Source organism: Lepidothrix coronata, unplaced genomic scaffold, assembly GCF_001604755.1.
Source record: "Lepidothrix coronata isolate B3197 unplaced genomic scaffold, Lepidothrix_coronata-1.0 Scaffold168, whole genome shotgun sequence".
NCBI classification, from domain to species: domain Eukaryota; kingdom Metazoa; phylum Chordata; class Aves; order Passeriformes; family Pipridae; genus Lepidothrix; species Lepidothrix coronata.
The window spans coordinates 1299866-1309695 of NW_016690348.1; positions in this window are offsets into that span (position 1 = coordinate 1299866).

Sequence of the window (9830 nt, forward strand, 5' to 3'; positions counted from 1 at the left end):
ATTTCTTTATGTGGCACTAAGTCAAGACGCGGTTAGACTTGAAAGGCTGTGAGAGAACCTCGAAAGTGTTCTTTACATCAATGAGGAGTTTGGGCTGGCAACCAGTAACAGTCCATCTCAAAATGAAAAATAATATCCAAAATTTGTCTCTTATTTCATCCAAATGTGTGTGGATGAATCTGTAATCCTTTGCCAGAATACTCCTGCTTGATGGGTATTGTGAGTGTTTGTAAATTGTATTGTGAGAGTTTGTAAGTTGGACCCATCTTTAAATTTTAAAGAATGCGTTTAGAACATGAATTCAACTTCGAGCTGTCTAATTACACCAGAAATACACTACAATGTTTGAGGTCAAAATCTAACCCATCATTTCAGCATGTCCCACATTTCCAGGTTCAAATTCTTACTACTGTGTGTAGACCTAGCTTTGTTGACTTCCGTGGAGCTAATACCAATTTACACACTTATTGCTGATGCCAGAATTTGCCTCTTAGCTCTCCTCTAGTAGTCAAGAGATGATCAACTTGTTGAAACACTTCTAGTGGAATTTACCTGTTGTCTACTGGATGTGTTCAAGAACGTGAGCTCTGTTAAAACTGGTAGCCAGGTCTTGGGAGTGCATGCATGTTTTATGTGGTTAGTCTGTTTTTCACTCTCTTGTCATGAATCCTGGAGTCACATTTTTTCCTTACTTTCTCTTGAGTTCAAGGTCCTTTTATATTTTCATTGAATGGTCATTGCAGAATATAGTTACAAATCCAAAACTTATTATTGCTTCATTGAGACTGTAAAAAAAATAGTTGTAAAAAATGTATCTTCCAGTATCTGGAAGAACACTGATAATATTTTCACTTCTGTGAGTGTAAATATGGTCCCATGCCATTGTAGTTACTGACTCAGACTTAATTCATATGTTAATGATATCCTCAGGACTTGAATAATTAATTTCTATTGCAGTTCCATTCCTTTAATTGGTGATATATGCAGAATTAATTTTGACTTTTACACAGAATAATTTTATTTACTTCATAAAGCCTTGAGTGAGAAATGTAAGAGCTTTTTATAAACTTCTATGGACTTGAACAAACAGATTAATTTTCAGTGGGAAGGGTGTGACAAAGTATCAATAAAAGTATGGCTTCCAAATTGCCTATATTGGAAACAAAAACTGAGGAAATGTACAGTTGGATCTTCAACTTGTCTGAGCTCTTTAATAGCTCACATTTTATGCTAGAGATTATTTTTCTCCCTTCTTGCAGTCGGTATCCTCCTCAGCAGAAAGCTGAAGAGCATAGCAAATGGGATATCATATCTTATCACAGAGTATTTCACATCCATAAGTATAGTGGTAAAGTACAAGAAAGAAGAGCTTATCTGTTTTCTGTTTGCTGGGTAAGGAATTGGTTGGATGGTCACATCCAGTGGTAAGCGGCTCGATGTCCTGATGGACGTTGGTGACAAGGGATGTCGTTCAGGAGTCTGTATTGGGGCCAGTATTTTTTAATGTGTTTATCAATGACATAGATGGAAGAATCAAGTGCAGTCACAGCAAGTTTGCAGATGACACCAAGCTGAGTGGTGGAATTGACACACCTGAAGGCTGGGATGCCATCCAGAGGGACCTGGACAAGCTTGAAAAGCAAGTCCATGGGAATCTCATGAGGTTTAATGAGACTAAGTGCAAGGTGCTGCACCTGGGTTGGGGCAGCCCCCAGTATCAATACAGGCTGGGGGATGAGCAGATGGAGAGCAGCTCTGCTGAGAAGGACTTGGGAGTGCTGATTGATGAGAGTCTGTGCTTCTACTCTGCTCTGGTGAGACCCCACCTGGAGTTCTGCATCCAGATCTGGGGTCCTCAGCACAGGAAGAACATTGACCTGTTGGAGGGAGTCCACAGGAGGGCCACCAATTTGCTTAGAGAGATGGAGCACCTCTCCTACGAGGAAAGACTGAGAGAATTGGGATTGTTCAGCCTGTAGAAGGCTCTGGGGTGACTTTATAGAGGCCTTCCAGTACCTGAAGGGAGCCTACAAGAGAGCTGGAGAGAGACTATTTACAAGGGCATGCAGGGGTAGGAAAAGGGGTAATGGCTTCAAACTGAAAGAGGGTAGATTGAGATTGGATACTAGGATGAAATTCTTTACTCCATCCCTGGAAGGCCGTGTTGGATAGGGCTTTGAGCAACTTGATCTAGTGGAAGGTGTACCTGCCCATGGCATAGGGGTTGGAACCAGATGATCTTTAAGGTCCCCTCCAACCTAAACAATATACAATTCTATGGTACCTGCTATGGTAACAATATGCAAATTAGATCAAAGAATCAATCAGTGTGGTTTCAAGTGTGGTTCGATTCTAGGGCAAACAACAAAGAAATGCAAAATTGGTGTGATAGAAGAAGTGAAGTTTTCTCTAGATAAGACCTTCTGTCTAGAATCTTTTGATAATGTTATTCCTTGGAATGCAGAAAGAATTTGGGTTTTTTAAAGTTACATAAATGCAATAAGGAATCTTAATAACCTATGCTGAAATTGTAATTTAGGGTTAATGGGACAGGCAATGTGCATTGAAATGATGCTACTGAAATGAATGTTAAAACAATTCACACTGTTTTATCTGGTAAGTATTAGTCACATAAAAGGTGAGCTTTAAATGTACATAATATACATTTTTATAAAGGTATAAAATATATGAATGTACATGTATAAATATGTAAAATATCAACTTCTTGGCACAGCATTGAAAATACAGAGTCGAGTTGTTTATTATTGTTATCATTTTACAATTTAGCAAAGATCTAATAAGATTTTCTGATGCAGAAAATATTTTTTACTTGTTTTTGATGGAATTCATTTTGCCTATGATCTGAAAGGTAGACTTTTAGTCCCAGTTTGCTGCTTAATTCTTTCCTTTGTTAAACACCATCTTCAGAAGATCTCATTTATTTTAGGATGAAATGAATCCCTTCTAGAGGTGCTTTTTTGTTTCCTAAAGAAACAACTGATGAGTTTAGTTTTAGTGGTTGAAGTCAGATGAGAAGGATCTCACCCTTTATGACTTTCTGGAGCATATCCTCTGTTGGTGTTTATTATCCTAACAGTAAGGAAGCTAATGGTTGGCTCCAGATACCTGTTGGAGGAATGGAGATTTCAATTCAGGACATAACCCTTCCCCTCTGGAGTGGAATCCAGGACACTGTTCTTTGACAAAGCTATGTCTTGTCTGTGAAAGAGTCACTCTACATAATTTGCAGTAAAAAAATATGTTGGTGCACATATGCTTGACAAGAATACCTTGCTTATCAGTGCTCTTTCTTTGCAGGCATGTTCCATGTGCAAATGACAGCCGTAATCTGTCTTCATACACCAGTCAGACTGGATATTTTTTGTCTACAAAGTTCTTGCATGAAATGTAGACCTTCTCTCATATGAAAAAAGTGTGGGAAATTGCAATGTCTAATTATCCATAATCTAATAATAATGGATAGCTAACTCATTGAGCTGAGCCTTTATACCTTGATAAGAAGAGATGGATGTGCAGCGTATTTGTTTACTATTAGTCAGAATTTGAAGTTGGCAAAAGGTACTCCAATTTGATGAGAAGAATGTGCTTTAAAGGGATTCATTGTACTGAAAGAATTTCTTACAGGGTTGCATATGGTTTTGTACCACTATAATATCAGTAGCATTTTTTCACCAGAAAAGGTGAAGCCATTAAATAATTTTTAAACCTTTTTTTTCCCTGGAAGGAAAAAGCATTTACTTTTAAGAAATATTTAGAACTTGCAGCATGAAGCAAAAAATACTCCCCCTCTCTATTCCTGATATTAAAAACTGCACTTCAAAGTTCAAGTGGGTTTCCTTTGTCTATGAAGGAATAAAGAGGAATAAGCCTAGTATTCTCTGTCAAAAGGCTTTTTCATGTACTTCTTTTGTCAGCAGCAGATCAAAGGTAACCTTAGATATGGACACCTAGTCTCTGCCTCAGTGGATTTCTAGTCAGTGTATCATTAGAGCATGTATTCAAATTCAAGCACATGGTAGAGTTTCCTTGGTTTTCATTAGAATTCAGGACATACTTGTGGACATGTGTTTTCAAATGTTTTACTCAGCTGAGGTGACCATAAGTACATATGTTTGTACATTTATATACTGGGACCTTTGATCCCATGAAGTGAATGAAAGCTGCTCATTTGCATCCGTTAGCAGTCTGTGTCCTTGTGTTTTTGTGTGCTGTTAACAAGCAGCTGCAGAGCTTATAATCCTCACAAGATAATCACAGATGGAGTGAAAAAGAGCTTTATGTTTACCTATCAAACAGAGTATCTTTCATCTCCATTATTAACTTCATGTTACAGAGTCAGGCAAGACTCAGACAGAACATACACATTTTATCACAACATGAAACCATATTTGAACAAAATACCATATCATATACAAAACTTCACCCTGTTATTTTCTTCTTTTAATTAAGCAGAAGCAATCAATTTTTCATAGACCCAATAGGGCAGTCCTAATAATGCCATTAATTACTTAATAGTGCATAATTTCTTCTAAACATAAGGGAAAAAGACATTGAAAGATCTGTGCAATACATAGCTGGGTGTTGCTGGCAGTCATGTGGTAGAGAAAGTGAATAACTTGTATATTAAAAAAGGACTGTGCTGTCATTACACAACTTGAAAGATATGCATTTAAAATAACTAAGAGAATTGATGAATAAACAGTAATGTGCTCATGAGAGGGAAGATTACTTTTGTGCTAGGAAGTGATGTGCCTAGAGTTTCTTAAAGGCCAGTTGGTTAAAACAGAGTGTCTGGGAAGGACTGAAATATAACATAAAAAGCCTGTCTTGTAATTTCCAAGGTCCTCTCTGTGTTATCACAACATATGTAGCTATCTGCTTTTTTCTACTTGTACAAAAACTGTTAGAGCATCCTATATTACAGTTTATCTCTCTTATGAACTTGATCTAGATTAACAAGATAAGACAAATTCTGAACTTCACTGTTGAGCTGTAAAATAAAGAATACTGGCATTTAGTCATTCCCTTATTCTGCACAAGTTTCTGCAGCAGTTTGATGCAGCAGCAGTTGCACAACGTGCACGTACAGAGTAACAGTAGACACTTTAGGAAGAACACAGGCTGGAAGAGATTCCATTTCGTGTTGAGAAAGGAGACTGAATAACAAAATTGCCCGCTATAGTTATTTGCAGGCTTTTATTATAAACAATGCCTTTGGGGCAGGGAAGTAAGATGTCTTGCCAAGAGATTATTTTGAGCAAATAAAATGATCTGTGAAATTTATAACTAAGAATCCTTGACACGCCCCAGTTGAAACTCCCAAGCAGTCTGCTGCTTAATGGAACTGCGAGCCACATTATGTATATACATGAGGTGAAAAGTGTATAGAAAGTATGGGTGCATTTCTTACAGTTTCAGATTATGTCTAGCCTTTTCTTTATCCCAGAGGTCATAATAGCAGTGTTGAATCCTGCAAAGCCTTTCTCATTCCTGTAGTTTTTAGATACATCATTAGCCCGCTTGACTTTCTTACACAAATAAGGACTACTGGCATGAAAACAATTCTTCAGGATCAGGTTCTTGCAGTGCTTCATTAGAAGGTGTCCTGATTTTGTCTGAGATAGAGTTAATTTTCTTCCTATTAGCTGGTACAGTGCTGTGTTTTGGAATTAGGCTGAGAATAATGTTGATAATACACTGCTGTTTTAATTGTTGCTAGGTAGTGTTTATACTGAGCCAAGGACTTTTCAGCTTCTCACCCCACCCCACCAGTGAGTAGTCGGGGGGGGTGACAAGAAGCTGGGAGGGGACACAGCCAGGACAGCTGACCCGAACTGGCCAAAGGTGTATTCCATACTATCTGGCATCATACTGAACTATAAAATGGGGGAGTTGGCCAAGGGGTGGTGGCCCACTGCTCGAGAACTGGCTGGGCATTCATTGGTGAGTGATGAGCAATTGCATTGGGCATCACTTGTCTTGTATATTGTGATTATTTTATACAAATAATATTAATAACAATAATAACAACTATTATTATTGTTGCCATTCTTTTTAATGTCTTTTTCTGTCATTTTAAACTATCTTCATCTCAACTCACAAATTTTACCTTTTTACTTATGATTCTCTACCCCATCCCACTGGTGGGGGAGTGAGCAAGTGGCTGTGTGGTGTTAAGGTGCCTGCTGGGTTAAACCATGTCAGAAGTGCAACCTACTATAACTTCTATGCATTCTAAATTCAAATTGCATGTGGCATAATACCTATATCAATTACAGCCATCTCCCAAATTATGTCACTTTAATTACTGTTGGGGATGGAAGGAAATTTTGAGAAAGTTGTCTGCAGTTTGCTTGAAACCATAGTGTTGCCTAATTGCACAGCACGTGGACTAGAGTAGGCAGTTCTGGAGAGAGTCATGCAGGAGCTAAAAAAGTGCCATGTGTAGCACATACCTCCTTCTCTCCTCTGAAAAAAATAAAACTAGTATTTTCCACTATCCAGCTACCTCTACATTCTCTGAAATAATCCTTCTTAGAATATCTGAAATAGAAAAATCTGGCAACTCCAGTAACATCAGAGACACCAAATAATTTCATCCTTAGTGAGGAAAAATTCTTATGGCCCTTTTGAGGCTAAAGACTTGATCTGCAAAAAAGAACTAAAGCACAAGCAGTGCTCTGCAACAGTTCTGCCTAGGGATGCTTTCACTCAATATTAGGGAAGTCCTCTAGGAAATGACTCTGGGACCTGTGGGCCTTAAGGTCACAGCCTAGCATTTTCTTTTAGTGGCCTTGTTTTGTTAGCAAGCACTTCAGTCTAACAAACGTAACAGTAAAAATAGTTGCTAGAAACTAAGAATGTAGACATCAAAATTGCTTTATCTGTGATTTGAATGGAGTTAGTAGGGGTAGATTTTTTCTTTTAGCCAAATTTTTTAAGAAAACGAGACACATGTAATCATGCTCTGTGTCTGTTTGGCTATGTCTGTGTAACAGATCACTCTCTTCCTACCTCTCTGGTGACTTTAAAACTGTTTTCAAACACAAACAAACACAAATTCAACAGAGGAGCAGCATTTTTAAGGAGGTCTTAACAAGTCACATGAAAATTGGCAGCTAGGTAAAGAAAGACAACACAAATTGGGATGTCACTCAGAGGGATCTTGACAAACTTGAGAGGTGAACTCATGAAGTTCAACAAGGCCAAGTACAAGGTCCTGCACCTGTGTTGGGGCAATCCCAAACATGGATACTGGGGAGAAGGACTTGGGGTTGTTGGTGGTTGAGAAGCTGAACATGACCCAGCAATCTGTGCTTGCAACTCAGAAAGCCAAGTGCATCCTGGGCTGCAACAAAAGAAACATGGCCAGCAGGTTGAGGGAGGTGATTCTGCTTCTCTGCTCTGCCATTGTGAGACCCCAGCTGGAGTACTGCATCCAGCTCTGGGACTTCCAACATAAGAAGTTTGTGAACCTGCTGGAGCAAGTCCAGAGGAGGGCCATGAAGATGATCAGAGGGATGAAGCACCTGTCCTATGAAGACAGGCTGAGAAAGCTGGGGTTGTTCATCCTAGAGAAGAAGAGGCTTCAGGTAGATCTTACAGCAGCCTTCCAGTACCTCAAGGAGGCTACAAGAGAGCTGGAGTGGGATTTTTTACAAGGGCATGTGGTGATAGGCCAAGGAATAATAGCTTCAAACTGAAAGACAGTAGGTTTAAATTATATATTAGGATGAAATTCTTTACTGGGAGGGTAGTAAGGCACTGGACCAGATTTCCCAGACTCCATCCCTGGAAGTGTTCAAAGCATGGTTGGATAGGGCTCTGAGCAACCTGGTCTAGTGGAAGCTGTCCCTGCCCATGCCAGAGGAGTTGGAACTAGAGGTAGAGTTGTGTGTCAGTTACTCATATGAACCAGTCAGCTGATGGATGAATGGTCAGCTGCTCCACTCAAGCTTTTTATTTGAAAGCACTCTTAACCAGCCCCCATGCTTGCTTCTTTTTTCCCAGACAACATGCAGATGAAGTAAGCAGGGAATGGAGGACATAGATAGATTAGATTGTCTGTATGAGAAGGAAGTAGGGCTATCAAATGGTATCTCAGAGCACAGAGAGCTAGGTGAGATGAAAAGATATGCAACATGGCATACAAATTAAAAGAAACCCAAATTACTACTTGTTTTTGTAAAAATTCTGTGTTGTAGGCAGTATTCTAGAATGATACCAGCAGCGTGAGGGAAAAAAGTAGGAAAATGGGATTGAGATCTCAGATGATTGTCTATCTAATTCGGTCTTCTACAGTAAACCAGGATCAAGGACTGCAGACCGTCCCAATCGCCCAACTTGTTTTTGTTCAATTAGGTTCCACAGCTTCCCCATGCAGCTTGCTTACACTTGTAGACATGCCTTCATATTACCGTTTTCTTTATTGCAAATCACTGATTTCTTCTTGACCTTCCTCCAATAGACATAGAGATGGGTTACTGCCCCCTAACAAGCAATCTTTCATGCTATCGTGTCTTCCCTCAGTCTTCTAGACTAAACAAACCTGATCTCTTCAGTCTCTCTTCATAGTTCATATTTTCTGAACCTCTTCTTCTCCACTTTGGACTTTTTCCAGGTTTTCTTTAGCTTTCCGAAAAGCATGGTAACAAAACCTCTTATGCAATGCAATATTCCAGCTGAAACCTTAGTAAGACTTAGTGAAGAAAAATATTTACGACCTTGTATATAGAATATTTCTGGTGGTATATGCTGGCATGACAGTGGCCTCCCTTTTCTTTAGTTTTGGTTTTGCAACAGTGTCATATCATTAATCTTTATGCTGTCTGTTTAATACAGGACTCAAGTCCTGTCAATGTTTTTTGTTGTCTTGCCAGTTATTTTTGCATTGTGTTTGATTTCTTGTTCATAGGTACAGGACTTGTTCTTCACTGTCATGAATTTCCACTTAGCTTTTGTATACAAGACTATTTATAGGATAGAGCTATTTGTATCTGAACGTGATTTTAGCCAACTATGCTAAGGTAAGTGAAGACCAAGGATCTGATATACCTGCACAGAGCAGGCCAGGAAGGCTTATCTTCTGTTTGGAAGTCATTATCTGTATTACAGCATTTATTACAGAAGTATTCAAGAATATTCTTTAAATATTTGTAAATGTAAAATATATGTAAATATAAAAACTGTATTATTCAGTTGCAGGGGTGGATATTGGAGACATGAAGGAAGGTTTTGACAGTAACATTTTCAAAAACAGCCAGTGCAAAATTTGTGTTCTTGCAGAACAGCCTTAGATGTATTGACCAAATGTAAACGATTTGCTTCCTAAGAATAAGCCCAATTTCCTGCAACGGTGAAGGCATCCAAACTTGAAGGCTGTTTGGAAAATTTTGACTGAAGGAACCTATCTGAAAACATCATGCCAAGGCAAAACCTGGAAGGTAATTTGAGTGTCTGTGTCTAGGAGTACGTACTGTCTTAGCAACAGGTCTGATGTAAAATATATATACAGCCTTGCACCCATGCCTGGTAACTCCGGCACAGCACCAACCGGCAGCGTCTCTACACCACGGGTGGTGCATGTCGGGCTGGCTCAGTCTATCAGTGAGCTTAATACAAGACTATCTGCACTGTTCATTTAGACAAACATGGAATCTTTGTTTTCAGTCTTTTCCTCAGTGGGTAGATGAAGCACTGTACTGTCTTACACTGACAGCCTAACATTTCTCACAAGTGATAAGAGAGTTGAGATTTGAGGATACCAACTACAGTTTTCTCTCAGAAGCTATTAGTTTCCCAGTGCAGAA